The sequence below is a fragment of the Culex pipiens genome, chromosome 2, assembly GCF_016801865.2.
Source record: "Culex pipiens pallens isolate TS chromosome 2, TS_CPP_V2, whole genome shotgun sequence".
Lineage (NCBI taxonomy): Eukaryota > Metazoa > Arthropoda > Insecta > Diptera > Culicidae > Culex > Culex pipiens.
In genome coordinates this window covers 209668733-209686520 of record NC_068938.1, presented here as the reverse complement: position 1 = coordinate 209686520, position 17788 = coordinate 209668733, and the positions used below count along the sequence as shown (strand labels likewise).

Below are 17788 nucleotides of genomic sequence, written 5' to 3'. Positions count from 1 at the left end.
GCTGAATCAACTTCAGTCCCGACATGTTTCACCAACATTGCACACTCGAAACTCTCGGACCTCTCTGGTAAAGCCATCGATGTCGATGCGATGACGATAATGCTGCTAGATAATGATGACGTGCATGGATGGGCGATGATATCACTTTCAGCTCCTAGGAGCTTTAGTGGAGCGCCAATGGGGACCATTTGGAAGTGACAGGCTGGACTTGAATGCACGTGAGCAGCGCCAAAGTGCAGAACTGTTGAAGTTCAGGATGTCCATAGTTTTGGCTTATCGATATGTTTATAAATTTATCCATTTATATATCGGACCACCCCTTCCTTTTGGCACCACCATAAAGTTCACGCGAAAATGCTGAAACCTCGATTTTCAAACTGAGTAATTCTACGATTTCGAAAAAAGTCGCGATTTTTTATAATTTCCTCAAGTTCTGGTTTTTCGGGTTTTAGCTAATCTTTTGTTTTTTTTTGTAAGAGATTTTTCATTAAGATTTGTTAACTGTTTAACATTTTCTGTAGACATTTGCATTCCATTGACCATGAGCAGATTATAAAAAAAGTTTGTTGAAACAAATCGCTGAGAATTTGTTCTTTTATTCAAGAGTAGAAAAAAATGGAATGATTTTTTTCTATTCTTTCTACATAAGTAAAAGCTAAATCTATGACTTTTGTAAATCGTTACTAATTTTATTATTGAAGGGGGGAATGAAGGTCTTGAAAATAATCCAAGGGGAGAATTGGTCGAAAAAGGTTTAGAACTGCTGTTTTAGAGGACTAAAAAGTACATCTTCTAAGCCATAGTGCCATATATTGTGGTTTCGGAAATAAATCGAATTTTCGCGGCGACTTATCTGACACTACGCTTTGCAGACTTATCAACTCTATTTCTGAGTGCAACAACTTGTTGTATTGAACGCGAATGTGTTGCCGTCAATATCCGATGTAGGCCATTTCTGGAACATCCATAAACCCCGTGGACACTTTTTTGGTAATCTCGAACATTAAAACTTTTTTGTATAAAGCGTGGGCAATCACCATAACCACCCCATTGTTACACTCTAAAAAATAACCCTGCAAAGCCAGAAAAAACACGAAACTTTAAAATGAAAAATTTTGTTCTAAATGAAAAAATGACCCTTCTGGGTCAATGTAGATTCAAAAAGTACATTATATTTCCCATAACATGACATGTTCAAAAAAAAAAATTACAGTCGAGTAACGGAAAATAGGAGAATTTTTAAAACTTTTTTAGTGTTTTTTCGATGAAAAATACGTTTTTTCGGATTTCTGAGTACGCCATCAAATTGTGCGTCTAATTTTACATAAAAGTCTCTTTGACACCAAATGTCTATCTCATCACCGTTTCAGGCTGCAATTTATTGAAATACACTTCTTATTACGCATGTTAAAAAATGGCAGGGGTCGTACCGCCCCTCCGTCAGGAGATATCAAAAAATGGACCTTGGATTCGTGATCAGGGACAAAAGATACCCCTTAGGACACAGTTTCACGCAAATCAGAGAGGAATCGGGGCAACTGCTGTGTGAGTTACCCATATTAATTTTAAAAAAAGTTGTGTTCATCCACCGACATAAATTTTCGTCAATCAAAACAAGATGGAGGAATCACAACAAACTTGGCTTACACACTGATCGAGTAATACCGAATTAAGCTTGACATAAATCGCTTAGTTCGATTTAGTGCCTGAGCGACAATATTTTTAAAGCAACATTGAATATGTAATTAAACAAAAAAGTATACTTTTTTTTTGCTAAACTATACAATTTTGAATTTATAGCTAATTAAAGGTATAATTTTTTGATTTATTTTCGTTTCATGCATTTTAAAAATATTTCTTGAAATAAAAGCATAGCTGAGAAAATTTGTTACAATTTTCTCTCTGGAACATTAAAAATAAGGCAATTAGTTTTTGAGCTACAGCTTCATAATGAAATCGAATCGTTGAAAATATTGTTTTCTAAGTTTCACCTAATAAGCCAGTTATTTTCAACTGATGATATGTATCTCGAAAAGTATTGGTCCAATGTTCAAGGCTTAAAAAATGATTATTTTGTAAAAAATTAAATAACTAGGCTAGGTTTCAACATTTTGATGCAAAAAGTGTTTTAAAATGCATTTGGGTCGATTACCCAGTAGAAACAGATATATTAAATCCTTATCAGACCAAATCATAACTGAACTGGCATTCACTTTCTCTGCCCTCAACTTGCTCTCCATCTGCCATGACTTTTCCTTATTCCTGATTTTCAGTTCTAATTTTGCTTCTTCCTACCATCTGTTTCTTTTATGTCATTTTGAGGGGATCATCGAACCATCCGCATTGACATACTATCTTTTAATTTTTCTTCTTGTCTTTCCTTACATTTTCTCGTTTTTCACACTTACTACCAGTCTTTGTGAGGGGATACTGAGCTCGATTTGCTCTCCATCCGCATTGACCTTTTCTCATCTATGATTTTCCTTTTTATCAGTAGTTAGAATCAAAGCCGGGATCGGGGAGGGAGCATCAGAGCAGTGGACAGTATGCTGTAATGGCGGAGACTGGATGTGGATAGTGGAAGACCAGAACTACGTCACAAGGGGGAAATAGTTAATTAATTGTACAATTCTTAAGGATTGTCCAATTACTACATCTATTGACTTCTGTCAGTCTCCTGCTGTCTGCCACGCCCTTTTAGGCCTCCAACAGGGTACGAGCCCTGTTTTTCAGCTTTGTCAGACTTCTTTCGGAATTATTGGAGGTTACTGTCGGAAGGAGATTCTTTCCCCTGAGGATACCGTGATTGATTTTGCTTGTTCGCGTCCAACTAGGGCGTCCAATTTTCCCGGGTTTTGAATTTCCCGGGAAACGGGAAAAATATTTTCGAAATCCCGGGAATTCCCGGGATCCCGGGAAATTTTTAAAACAGTATTAAAATCTATGTTTTCATTATATGTGCATGTTTTTCAAGCTTAAATTCATAGAATTAGCTCAATACTATTCATTGGTGGTAATCTACACTTCAACCTAAAAAAGGATAGCAGTTTTTAGATAGCTTGAAATATTATTTTTGTTCTTTGTTGAGCTTTGGTTTGTTATTTTGTATCTTATCCAATCTGATTCAAATTTAATAAGTCTCTTATAAATACATTTTTTTACTTGTCATGACTAGAAAAGCCTCTTTTTAAATGTCTAAAATAACAAATAAAAAGACAACAAATAAAATTATAACAGTTAAATTTTGAATAAGTTTAGACATGCATGTTGTATATAAAAACTATTAATCAAGTTGTCTTAAAGTCATTACCGCCAACTAGGGGAAAATCGGGACTACAGTCTAATTAGGTACAGGAGATTTTAGAGCAGTTCATTTGGAGATCGGTGTACTAATTGTTTTGCTCTGTTCCTGTTTTAACCGAAATCAATCAAAATAATTGAAACATTATGCAAAAACAATGACTAAAACAGCTGTCTTAATTCGATACATTTGTCTTGAGTTGCCAAAAATGTTTCATGAAAAATAATTTAAAATGATATCATTTATTAAATTTAAATTCATAATTATAACTAGTCTTTCCAAAAATATATAAAATTTGATAAAAAATATTTAGATCGCTAGGCAATTTACGGATCGGTATTTTGTTTTACAAGTTTGCTTCATAAGTCAAATTAATGCTGATACCTTGTTTGGATAGGTCCTATAAACATATGAAAACGTAAAAGCTTGTAGGACCCTGGATATATGCTTAATATATATTTTTTTTATCGTTGTTCATCTATTTCAACAACAAAACCTAAATTTCCAGAGAATTTTTTTATATTTTTCCCAATTTCGGGAATTCTCGGGACAAAATACAAAAAAATCCCGGGATTCGGGAATTCCCGGTTTTGGAAAAATCCCGGGAATTTTGTCCCGGGAATTCCCGGGATGGACGCACTACGTCCAACCACCCCCTTTTGGCCCTTCAGACGACAGTAATTTTAAGATACTCCCTTTAAGTCTGAGCCACTGTAATTCTAGGCAACCGTTATCACATCAAATCAAATCAAATCAAATACGATTACCCAGTAGAAACAGATCACGTTCTAAGAGATCGCCTCTCAGCACGGTGGTTTGGTTCCGTTGGAAGATCGGTGATGCGTTCTCACGGTATGAGATAGAACGGGGTTCAATTCCCCGGCGGAATACAGTGCACAATTTTTTCGCTAATTATCTTTTTTATTCACTGTTTATCACTTTCCAATGTTTCTCACCATGAGACATGTGTTGCTCTAACCCGAGCAGACGGAAATAACTTGGGAAGGTCAGTTTTTGGTATTGTGAGAAGATCAAAATCCGTTATTGGGATGATCGGATTAGTTGTTAAAATAACAAATTTCCATAACAAAGATTTGTTCGAAAAATAACTCAAATTGTTATTGCTCTGTTATTGCAATAACATACTAATAACATAGAACCCAGAACAATAGAATAACAAGGTTAGTTATTCTGAGCAAAGGATGGGGGCACCCAAATAACAAAAAGTGTTATTGATTGCATAACAAAAAGTGTTATTATTTTTGATAAACTAAAACCCTCATTCCAGGTCCTTTTTGAAGGGTGCGTGGGATGGGGAGGGGAGGGGGGGGGGGGTTGTTAAGCTTAGACTGGGATTAAATGTTCAATGGAAAAGCGTTATTAGGGAGTTTAAGCGTAAATCGGGAGGTGGAAGACGGGGTTTTCTAGTAAACTTTCTTTGACAGCTCAAACTGATAAGACTTACCTATTTTTTTAAATGAATTCATCTTAGCTTTGGAGTCAATCTAAAACATCTAACTTTTATCCCAATTAGAACTGCTGTTTTCGTTGTCGTTGATCGTAGTTGAGTTTCTACCTAAAATGTAGATAATTATCACAAAGTGTCTAATTCCTATGGATAAAAAATCAAACACTTATCTGAGGCTTATCGTGCAGGTGATATTATCTCCACAGTAAAAATTACTGATGATCAATGGCACTTGGTGTATGCAATCCTCTTGTTGATCATCTCTCTGAAAAATAAATAAATAGAGCAGTTGAATTTTCATAAATTAATGCTAATAGTTTTTAACAATACAATTTTATACAAATAGTTTGAAAAAATAGCATTACCATGCAATCATATAGCCAGGACCGTGGTGTAGGGGTAAGCGTGATTGCCTCCTACCCACTCGGCCTGGGTTCGATCCCAGACGGTCCCGGTGGCATTTTTCGAGACGAGATTTGTCTGATCACGCCTTCCGTCGGACGGGAAGTGAATGTTGGCCCCGGACTTACCAAAATAGGTTAGGTCGTTAGCTCAGTCCAGGTTTAGGAGTCGTCTCCCTGGGTCCTGTCTCGGTGGAGTCGCTGGTAGGCAGTTGGACTAACAATCCAAAGATCGTCAGTTAGAATCCCGGGGTGGATGGAAGCTACGGTGTAAAAAGAGGTTTGCAATTACCTCAACAATCAAGCCTTCGGACACCTAGTTTCGAGTTGGAATCTCGTAATCGAGAACGCCAAGGCAATGCTGTAGAGCGAATAATTTGATTTGATTTTGATGCAATCATATTTTTATCAGAAATCCAAATTGTTCTGTAAAAAAAGAACAAAAACACTGCAACAGTAAACTTTAGGGGAAACAAGCCCATTCTAACAAAACATGAAAATAATGTTTGTTGTTTTAGTTTTTATTTGAAGATTTCAAATGTCTTGCACTCATTTTAAATGAGAAAAAAGGAAGGAAGAGGAAAAGAAGAAGAAAGTAAAGCAAGATAAAAAAGAGGAGGAGTAGAAGAAGGAGAAGGAGAATACCCGATAGGAAGTGGTGGAGGAGCTCATAATCTATAAACCACATCCAAAGCATTTTTAAATATTAATAAAAGGCGGCTTTAACTGTCCAAATCCTCCTCTTACGCTTAAATAAAAAAAATAAAAAAAAATGACCGGTTTCCGTAAACCAAAAGATTTCACCAGATCTGAAAAAAGATTCCCGCTAAGGCGGGTTTGTTTACAAGGACAAAACATCGCGGACTGTTTCCAGTTTTTTCCCCAGGTAAGATAAATAAATTACTTCGTGCATTAGCCAATAGGAACGAGCAGGATGTGCTGATTGTTAATAATTCGTCTTTGACCCATGAACATTGTTTTGTTAGAAGTAAACAAATTCAGGAGAGTAGTAGTAGAGGATGAGGGGAAGAGTAGAAGGAAAAGGTGAGGTTAACGAGCAAAAAATACAATACTTATCTAATTGACCGGCTTGGCTGTGCACTTTCTCGGAATTGAGCCTGGCACACGGAACACCTCCAGCGTGCCGCAACAAGCGCCACTGCCATCAAACAGCTCCGTTCCATTACCACCTTCCGGAGTCTGGACAACTGTTGCATTAAGTGGTTGCCCTCTAGACTGCAATCATCTGGCGTTTACCTCATTCAGATCCTGTTAAAACAAAAACAAAAATAATTCCACAATCAAAACGATAGATTTTACGGAAATTACGATCCCAACTAGGAGCAGCAAATCAGAGGAAGGACAATGACGTATGACACGGGGATAGAAAAACAGATCAGACTTACCTGTGGCTGTGAAGTTGCCTTTCCGCGGAGCGCAGCTATCCAGACTATGAAGATTTCGTTGCTTCGGATTTATTTCGGTGATTTCCCAGAATCATCACCTTCACTTTCTTTATCCGCGATTTTTCCGATTTTTCACGAGACGCGACAGGCATACAGGCACTCACTTGCCGGCTCCGTTCGAGACGGAATGTTGCCTGAGAAACACAATCGCGAACGCAGTTAATCAAAATAAAACACTTTGCCCGTTCTTCCAGCCACTCGATGTACACTCATCCCTCATATTCGGAACAGTTTACAGATCGGCCAATGTTCAATAAATCATATAAAATCGATAATTGAACATAATGATTTGCTTTTATCTTCATGTGAAAGCTTTTCTTGCGATCTTTCGATTGATGTATAGACCGGCTGTACATTTTTACGATTTATATCAAGTTTTCGAAGAAAAACATTGACCATTGAAATCCACAAATTCGGAACACTTTTTTCTTACGATGTAAACAAACTTTTTTTTCTCTCCAGGTGTACATATTTTTTGCAAAGTAATGACTTTGCACTCTGAAACCAATAGAGCTCATGGTTAGTGATGTTTTATGAATGGTCTGATAACTTTTTTGTGAAAATATCAGTTGAATTCAGGTGTTCCACAATTGTGGGAGACACAATAACATCCCACAATCATGGAACGGGCAATTTGGAGGCTGTATTTTGCTGCTCTGGATAAAATAGTCTTGAAATGCAGTTTTTGTTTGAAAAGTATTACTTTTACTGGTGAAATAGCAAGAGAATGTCCAAATAAAGGCCTTAAAAATAGCAGGGTCGGCAGAAAAGTTGCATTTTGCATTCTATTGACAAATTACCACAAAAGTGTTCCGAATTTGTGGGTGTTCCGAATATGTGGGATGACTGTAAACAAAACTACAAGAAAGCACTCGCGACTCAGCCAAACGCAACGAATCAAACGACCACAACAAAGCGCAAACTCTGCGCCTGCCGCGATCGCAGAAGTTTTGACAGGGAGGGAGCGTCCACAAACAACGTAGCGGCTTAAGTTTATTCAAACCAAAAAATTTGATTTGAATCTGTTTCCTTTGAAAATGATTCACGACATCTCAACTTTTTTTTTTCTCATGAGGTCCTATAAACAAATGTGAACATTGAATGTATTCCTATCACACCATTAAATATTGCTAAACATTGTAATAGGGCTGAAGCCGAAGTGTAAACAAAGAGTATATCCTGCTCGTTCGTAATGTAAACATCAACTGACGTGAGCAGGATAGACTCTTTGTTTACACTTCGGCTTCGGTCCTTTTACATTGTTTTGCTTGATTTGTCAATGTCCATCGGAGTAAGCGGGATACACCGGATACACTCAATATTTTCATATGTTAATAAGACCTAATAAAATAAACTTCAAGCAGAGCTGGTTCTGCCAGAAAAATTATACTGCTCTTATACGTTGGAACATTTCTGCGAAAATGCTGTAGAATATCCACCTCTATTAGAATTCTGCTAGAACGCCGCGACTGGCTATCTTGCGTATGTAAAAATGTTTGTATCATTTTGGCCAAATTGTCTGCAAGAAAGTTACTACATTTTCGGACCACCTGAAAGCGACCCTGCTCAGAAGGCCCTGCTGAATCAGCGCTAGCCTGTCAAACGTGACAGTTCACATTTTATTTTTGGGGGTTGAAGAAGATTGGAAAAATTTGACGTTTCGCGGAAGTTGATTAGTACCGTCAGTATTATCAAAACAACAAAATTATTTCGAACTAATTCCGAACAAATTGACGATTTTCCAGTTTTTAGTTAATATCGGAACAAACCCAAGGTAGTATACGTGCGAGAGCCACCGATCAGGAGCTGGGGGAAGACAGATTACGACTGTTTCTGGCGGAACTTTGACGGAGAGCGAATGCTACGAACCATTTCAAAAATGCCGAACCCGTTTTCTACCGCCGATCAATCCCCTTTGCGTTCAGGCAGGATCAGACCTAGAACCCGTACTTGCTGCAAAAGTCCAACCTCAAGAGGGTAAGAAGAAAATGCGCTTGGCATGAAAAGTTTTGGCGTTCCGGTGAACTGGCGCATTCTAAACGGGCTATTCTTGGACGATCAAAGAGAAGGACTTCTCCCAGGTCGGAATCTGGGACTTGGCCGTCGCTTTCTTCTATGGCCAACCGTCAGATTGTGTCCGGCTCGCGCGACAGGACCATCCAGCTGTGGAAAACGCTTGCCGAGTGCAAGTACGCCATCCAGGAGGACAGCCACTCTGACTGGGTTTCGTGCGAGCGCTTCTCGTTGAACCACTCCAACTCGTACTGGTTGTGATCGTGCCGTCAAGGTCTTACACCTGGCCAAATGCAAGCTGTTGATCGACAACCGGGCCACAACGGCTACATGAAGTTGGTGTCCGTGTCACCCAACGGTTCCGCGTGCACGTCGGGGTAGGGAATACAAAACCTGTGGGATCTGAACGATGCCAAGCACCTGCACTCGCTGTAGCACAACGTGGTCATTAATCCCCTCTGCTTCTCACCGAACCGGTAATGGCTGTGCGTTGCCTAAGGAACGTCGATCAAGATCCGTCGAAGGCTGACTGACTGGAGTGCGTATCGCTGGCCTGGTCCATCGACGGACAGACCCTGTACGCCGGCTACTCCGACAACATCATCCTTGTCTAGCCGGTATCCGTGTCGGCTCGCTGAAAAGTATTTGTATGTGCGCCGTGTTTCTTTCCTTGTTGGAAATATATAAACTTTGAAATGCGCGGAAGATAAGTCTACGTTCTTTTGAAATGAAAACAGTAAAGTAGTGTTGATTTCATGATTTTTCGATTTTGCAGCGTATAGTTCGAGACCAGGGCCCCATTAAAGTAAAAAGGCCAAATTCTTCAACATTTACAACGCCCCTGTTTCGATCCCGTTCGTGACGCTCTTGGTGGGCGTATCTGACCTGCACTGGATGATCATCCGGTGCTTTTTGGCGATGATTCCATGCTACCTCGCTACGCTAAGCACAGGCCCAAAATATTAACTATTTTTTTACGCTTAAAATAAATTTGAGCAGTTTTTGTAAATTTGAACAAAAAGACAAATATTTTTAGCATCTTTTGGCTTGTTTAGTTTTTGGTAAAAATGTTTTTATTAAGAGTTATACACGTTTGAGTGTTTGATCTGTGCCTAAAAAAACTGTATTTCGATGCCCGTCTGCTTACTTAACTCTTGTTCTATCCAGATAGTAAACCCATTAAGCTTAGTAAGAAAGAGCACACCGGCATCGATTTGTGGCAAGCCTGCTATAATACTTTCCCCGATAGAGTGTTTTATGATTTTGACGGTCATTGCACGGAGCAATTCTGTAGTCATTGAAAAGGTATTTAATTTTAATGCACTAAAAACAGTTAAGTTAAATAAGTGCATGCTCATACCAACCAAAAATATTTTGGCCGATTTAATGTTCTTAAAAGTTAAAATGAGAAAATTATTTTGATTGAAGTATTTTTTGATTTAAGACAACATATCAAATAAATATTACATTTTAAAATTCGATTATTTTTTCAAGGTGGAATAACAGAATTAGCTATAATTTTGTTACTAAAAACAAAAAGTGATATATATTTATGTTACGGTTCTGTTACGACCTCCTGCTTGGGATATATAATATAAAAAACATAACTTAAACTGTTATAATCGTCTTATTCCTCATTTCCAATGGAATATCAAACCAATAACAGTTCCTGTTATTATACAATGAAATGGAAAAACATAACTTAAATTGTTATTATTATCTTATTTCTCATGTATAATGGAATATCAAACCAATAACAGTTCCTGTTATTATGGAATTAAATGAAACAACATAACTTAAACTGTTATTATTATCTTATTCCACATTTCCAGTTGAATACCTTCCCAATAACATTTTTTGTTAAAATAACAGAAACTGTTACTATTTTTTCTTCGAAAAATTATTTGCAAGAATATTCAATAACAATTTCTGTTATTTTAACAAAATCTGTTATTGAAATGACATGAATTTTGTTATTACCGTCTGCCCGGGAACGTTTTAACTGGTTTTCAGTTGATTAAACTTTAATTTTCATTAAAATTTTGAAGTTTTTCGAAAAAATATTTTTTTGCCCCCTGATTATTCAGGTCAACTTTGAAGGGGGGGGGGAGCGACATAAACTTTGAAAAATATTTGCAACGGCCTTACTGGTCATGTAAAATATATCCATAAATCACAATTTAGAAATCTGATTATTTTGAACAAACAATTTTTGTGTAGTATGGGAACCTGTAGGTATGAATCTATTTATAATGCAAAATGCCTTCTTTGGTCACAGTTTCTGCCTAATAATAAAAAAAACAGAATGAATTCAAAAATACATTACATAAATTATATTTTTGTATTTTTTTTCTTTTTTGTTGATTATTTATTTATTCAATGTAAAAAAATAATAAAAAGAGTGTAATAAAATCGTCAGGTTAGAACTTCCCCTAAATGTGATAAAAATGACAAAAATCTCAGTTTTGATTTTCTGTTTTTTCAATATTTTTTCCACTTCTAGACCTAATATTAAATTGTGCCATAGCAAAAATTCAAACGGAAAGCATCTTTGACAAAGTCTCTAATGCTTTTCTTATGATATTCAAATAATGTATACCAGGGGCGCCGACTCTGTGGGGGCACGGTACTTTTTGCCCCCCCTAAAATTTGGCTGGGGGGGCAGCCCATACATTGTGCCCCCCCAGAAATTTTGGAAGAAAAATATTCTTATATCAAATATAAAAAAAGGAAATAATTAAAAAATAATATCTAAAATTTAAATGGAACATTGTTTGTACACACGGATAGAACTCTTGTAAGCGAATCCGTAAAATAGTTCAGAAACATTTGTTGTTTTCGAAATCGCCGAAATTTTTTGAACAAAAACGTTTACAATTTTCTGGATGTAGATGCATTTTTTTAAATCGACAACGTTTTATCTATACCACTGTGCTCTCTAAGAAAATCAGTATGCTTAGTACAAGAGCACAGAGGCATCGGTGAATGATTTGAGAGATGTCGTCAACACAGATTTTACGGGTTTGCTCATAAGAATTCTATCTGTGCACGTTGTTCCAAAAACAAAACCAATGTACTTTTCCAATAGCACTTCATCTACAATCAAACTTACGCAAACTCTTGCGAAAACAATCATCAAGTTTTCAAACGCAACATTCTGCGATTTGCCATTGTAGATCAGGATTTAGCGAATATAAACTGAAACACTTTTCAAAATAATCATTTGTTGACTGCTTTACATTTACAAAAATGCTGATAAATTCGATAATTTTTTGGGTAATTTTAGAAAGGATTTGAAAAGATTTCAAATACATTTGTTGACCGTTCCATACCAATTTTTGCCGAAAAATATAATTGTTTCAAAAAAAGTAATTTTTTGAAAACTAGCGCACCACTTTACTGAGAAACCAACAAATTAAAACCTAATCTGAGCCAATTCCACATTATAATCATTATTATCTTTAAAAAAAAAAACAAGCGTTTTGCCTTCTGCAATTTATGATCGATTTAAAAAAAAGGCTGTAGAAATTTTAACTGCACCCTCAAAAAATATGCCAAAAAATCAGGGAGTAGAGAATAATACTAAAAATAGAACATTTTCAGGAAATCAGCATTATTGAGTATTGGGAATCCATTTTAAACGTGTTTGGTCGTATTCTAAAATCTAAAATTCTTAAATTCTTAAATTCCTCAATTATTAAATACTGAAATTCTAAAATTCTAAAATTCTAAAATTCTGAAATTCTAAAATTCTGAAATTCTGAAATTCTGAAATTCTGAAATTCTGAAATTCTGAAATTTTGAAATTCTTAAATTCTTAAATTCTTAAATTCTTAAATTCTTAAATTCTTAAATTCTTAAATTCTTAAATTCTTAAATTCTTAAATTCTTAAATTCTTAAATTCTTAAATTCTTAAATTCTTAAATTCTTAAATTCTTAAATTCTTAAATTCTTAAATTCTTAAATTCTTAAATTCTTAAATTCTTAAATTCTTAAATTCTTAAATTCTTAAATTCTTAAATTCTTAAATTCTTAAATTCTTAAATTCTTAAATTCTTAAATTCTTAAATTCTTAAATTCTTAAATTCTTAAATTCTTAAATTCTTAAATTCTTAAATTCTTAAATTCTTAAATTCTTAAATTCTTAAATTCTTAAATTCTTAAATTCTTAAATTCTTAAATTCTTAAATTCTTAAATTCTTAAATTCTTAAATTCTTAAATTCTTAAATTCTTAAATTCTTAAATTCTTAAATTCTTAAATTCTTAAATTCTTAAATTCTTAAATTCTTAAATTCTTAAATTCTTAAATTCTTAAATTCTTAAATTCTTAAATTCTTAAATTCTTAAATTCTTAAATTCTTAAATTCTTAAATTCTTAAATTCTTAAATTCTTAAATTCTTAAATTCTTAAATTCTTAAATTCTTAAATTCTTAAATTCTTAAATTCTTAAATTCTTAAATTCTTAAATTCTTAAATTCTTAAATTCTTAAATTCTTAAATTCTTAAATTCTTAAATTCTTAAATTCTTAAATTCTTAAATTCTTAAATTCTTAAATTCTTAAATTCTTAAATTCTTAAATTCTTAAATTCTTAAATTCTTAAATTCTTAAATTCTTAAATTCTTAAATTCTTAAATTCTTAAATTCTTAAATTCTTAAATTCTTAAATTCTTAAATTCTTAAATTCTTAAATTCTTAAATTCTTAAATTCTTAAATTCTTAAATTCTTAAATTCTTAAATTCTTAAATTCTTAAATTCTTAAATTCTTAAATTCTTAAATTCTTAAATTCTTAAATTCTTAAATTCTTAAATTCTTAAATTCTTAAATTCTTAAATTCTTAAATTCTTAAATTCTTAAATTCTTAAATTCTTAAATTCTTAAATTCTTAAATTCTTAAATTCTTAAATTCTTAAATTCTTAAATTCTTAAATTCTTAAATTCTTAAATTCTTAAATTCTTAAATTCTTAAATTCTTAAATTCTTAAATTCTTAAATTCTTAAATTCTTAAATTCTTAAATTCTTAAATTCTTAAATTCTTAAATTCTTAAATTCTTAAATTCTTAAATTCTTAAATTCTTAAATTCTTAAATTCTTAAATTCTTAAATTCTTAAATTCTTAAATTCTTAAATTCTTAAATTCTTAAATTCTTAAATTCTTAAATTCTTAAATTCTTAAATTCTTAAATTCTTAAATTCTTAAATTCTTAAATTCTTAAATTCTTAAATTCTTAAATTCTTAAATTCTTAAATTCTTAAATTCTTAAATTCTTAAATTCTTAAATTCTTAAATTCTTAAATTCTTAAATTCTTAAATTCTTAAATTCTTAAATTCTTAAATTCTTAAATTCTTAAATTCTTAAATTCTTAAATTCTTAAATTCTTAAATTCTTAAATTCTTAAATTCTTAAATTCTTAAATTCTTAAATTCTTAAATTCTTAAATTCTTAAATTCTTAAATTCTTAAATTCTTAAATTCTTAAATTCTTAAATTCTTAAATTCTTAAATTCTTAAATTCTTAAATTCTTAAATTCTTAAATTCTTAAATTCTTAAATTCTTAAATTCTTAAATTCTTAAATTCTTAAATTCTTAAATTCTTAAATTCTTAAATTCTTAAATTCTTAAATTCTTAAATTCTTAAATTCTTAAATTCTTAAATTCTTAAATTCTTAAATTCTTAAATTCTTAAATTCTTAAATTCTTAAATTCTTAAATTCTTAAATTCTTAAATTCTTAAATTCTTAAATTCTTAAATTCTTAAATTCTTAAATTCTTAAATTCTTAAATTCTTAAATTCTTAAATTCTTAAATTCTTAAATTCTTAAATTCTTAAATTCTTAAATTCTTAAATTCTTAAATTCTTAAATTCTTAAATTCTTAAATTCTTAAATTCTTAAATTCTTAAATTCTTAAATTCTTAAATTCTTAAATTCTTAAATTCTTAAATTCTTAAATTCTTAAATTCTTAAATTCTTAAATTCTTAAATTCTTAAATTCTTAAATTCTTAAATTCTTAAATTCTTAAATTCTTAAATTCTTAAATTCTTAAATTCTTAAATTCTTAAATTCTTAAATTCTTAAATTCTTAAATTCTTAAATTCTTAAATTCTTAAATTCTTAAATTCTTAAATTCTTAAATTCTTAAATTCTTAAATTCTTAAATTCTTAAATTCTTAAATTCTTAAATTCTTAAATTCTTAAATTCTTAAATTCTTAAATTCTTAAATTCTTAAATTCTTAAATTCTTAAATTCTTAAATTCTTAAATTCTTAAATTCTTAAATTCTTAAATTCTTAAATTCTTAAATTCTTAAATTCTTAAATTCTTAAATTCTTAAATTCTTAAATTCTTAAATTCTTAAATTCTTAAATTCTTAAATTCTTAAATTCTTAAATTCTTAAATTCTTAAATTCTTAAATTCTTAAATTCTTAAATTCTTAAATTCTTAAATTCTTAAATTCTTAAATTCTTAAATTCTTAAATTCTTAAATTCTTAAATTCTTAAATTCTTAAATTCTTAAATTCTTAAATTCTTAAATTCTTAAATTCTTAAATTCTTAAATTCTTAAATTCTTAAATTCTTAAATTCTTAAATTCTTAAATTCTTAAATTCTTAAATTCTTAAATTCTTAAATTCTTAAATTCTTAAATTCTTAAATTCTTAAATTCTTAAATTCTTAAATTCTTAAATTCTTAAATTCTTAAATTCTTAAATTCTTAAATTCTTAAATTCTTAAATTCTTAAATTCTTAAATTCTTAAATTCTTAAATTCTTAAATTCTTAAATTCTTAAATTCTTAAATTCTTAAATTCTTAAATTCTTAAATTCTTAAATTCTTAAATTCTTAAATTCTTAAATTCTTAAATTCTTAAATTCTTAAATTCTTAAATTCTTAAATTCTTAAATTCTTAAATTCTTAAATTCTTAAATTCTTAAATTCTTAAATTCTTAAATTCTTAAATTCTTAAATTCTTAAATTCTTAAATTCTTAAATTCTTAAATTCTTAAATTCTTAAATTCTTAAATTCTTAAATTCTTAAATTCTTAAATTCTTAAATTCTTAAATTCTTAAATTCTTAAATTCTTAAATTCTTAAATTCTTAAATTCTTAAATTCTTAAATTCTTAAATTCTTAAATTCTTAAATTCTTAAATTCTTAAATTCTTAAATTCTTAAATTCTTAAATTCTTAAATTCTTAAATTCTTAAATTCTTAAATTCTTAAATTCTTAAATTCTTAAATTCTTAAATTCTTAAATTCTTAAATTCTTAAATTCTTAAATTCTTAAATTCTTAAATTCTTAAATTCTTAAATTCTTAAATTCTTAAATTCTTAAATTCTTAAATTCTTAAATTCTTAAATTCTTAAATTCTTAAATTCTTAAATTCTTAAATTCTTAAATTCTTAAATTCTTAAATTCTTAAATTCTTAAATTCTTAAATTCTTAAATTCTTAAATTCTTAAATTCTTAAATTCTTAAATTCTTAAATTCTTAAATTCTTAAATTCTTAAATTCTTAAATTCTTAAATTCTTAAATTCTTAAATTCTTAAATTCTTAAATTCTTAAATTCTTAAATTCTTAAATTCTTAAATTCTTAAATTCTTAAATTCTTAAATTCTTAAATTCTTAAATTCTTAAATTCTTAAATTCTTAAATTCTTAAATTCTTAAATTCTTAAATTCTTAAATTCTTAAATTCTTAAATTCTTAAATTCTTAAATTCTTAAATTCTTAAATTCTTAAATTCTTAAATTCTTAAATTCTTAAATTCTTAAATTCTTAAATTCTTAAATTCTTAAATTCTTAAATTCTTAAATTCTTAAATTCTTAAATTCTTAAATTCTTAAATTCTTAAATTCTTAAATTCTTAAATTCTTAAATTCTTAAATTCTTAAATTCTTAAATTCTTAAATTCTTAAATTCTTAAATTCTTAAATTCTTAAATTCTTAAATTCTTAAATTCTTAAATTCTTAAATTCTTAAATTCTTAAATTCTTAAATTCTTAAATTCTTAAATTCTTAAATTCTTAAATTCTTAAATTCTTAAATTCTTAAATTCTTAAATTCTTAAATTCTTAAATTCTTAAATTCTTAAATTCTTAAATTCTTAAATTCTTAAATTCTTAAATTCTTAAATTCTTAAATTCTTAAATTCTTAAATTCTTAAATTCTTAAATTCTTAAATTCTTAAATTCTTAAATTCTTAAATTCTTAAATTCTTAAATTCTTAAATTCTTAAATTCTTAAATTCTTAAATTCTTAAATTCTTAAATTCTTAAATTCTTAAATTCTTAAATTCTTAAATTCTTAAATTCTTAAATTCTTAAATTCTTAAATTCTTAAATTCTTAAATTCTTAAATTCTTAAATTCTTAAATTCTTAAATTCTTAAATTCTTAAATTCTTAAATTCTTAAATTCTTAAATTCTTAAATTCTTAAATTCTTAAATTCTTAAATTCTTAAATTCTTAAATTCTTAAATTCTTAAATTCTTAAATTCTTAAATTCTTAAATTCTTAAATTCTTAAATTCTTAAATTCTTAAATTCTTAAATTCTTAAATTCTTAAATTCTTAAATTCTTAAATTCTTAAATTCTTAAATTCTTAAATTCTTAAATTCTTAAATTCTTAAATTCTTAAATTCTTAAATTCTTAAATTCTTAAATTCTTAAATTCTTAAATTCTTAAATTCTTAAATTCTTAAATTCTTAAATTCTTAAATTCTTAAATTCTTAAATTCTTAAATTCTTAAATTCTTAAATTCTTAAATTCTTAAATTCTTAAATTCTTAAATTCTTAAATTCTTAAATTCTTAAATTCTTAAATTCTTAAATTCTTAAATTCTTAAATTCTTAAATTCTTAAATTCTTAAATTCTTAAATTCTTAAATTCTTAAATTCTTAAATTCTTAAATTCTTAAATTCTTAAATTCTTAAATTCTTAAATTCTTAAATTCTTAAATTCTTAAATTCTTAAATTCTTAAATTCTTAAATTCTTAAATTCTTAAATTCTTAAATTCTTAAATTCTTAAATTCTTAAATTCTTAAATTCTTAAATTCTTAAATTCTTAAATTCTTAAATTCTTAAATTCTTAAATTCTTAAATTCTTAAATTCTTAAATTCTTAAATTCTT

The 17788-nt window shown here is 29.3% G+C and overlaps 1 protein-coding gene and 1 pseudogene across 4 annotated transcripts in view; both read left to right on the top strand.

Annotated features, from left to right (window-relative positions):
• The window catches only part of LOC120428807 (uncharacterized), a 113933-nt gene that overhangs the window by 57158 nt on the left and 38987 nt on the right, over positions 1-17788 (top strand). The gene's annotated exons all lie outside the window — the stretch shown is intronic.
• On the top strand, positions 7490-10636 carry LOC120412323 (guanine nucleotide-binding protein subunit beta-like protein; annotated as a pseudogene).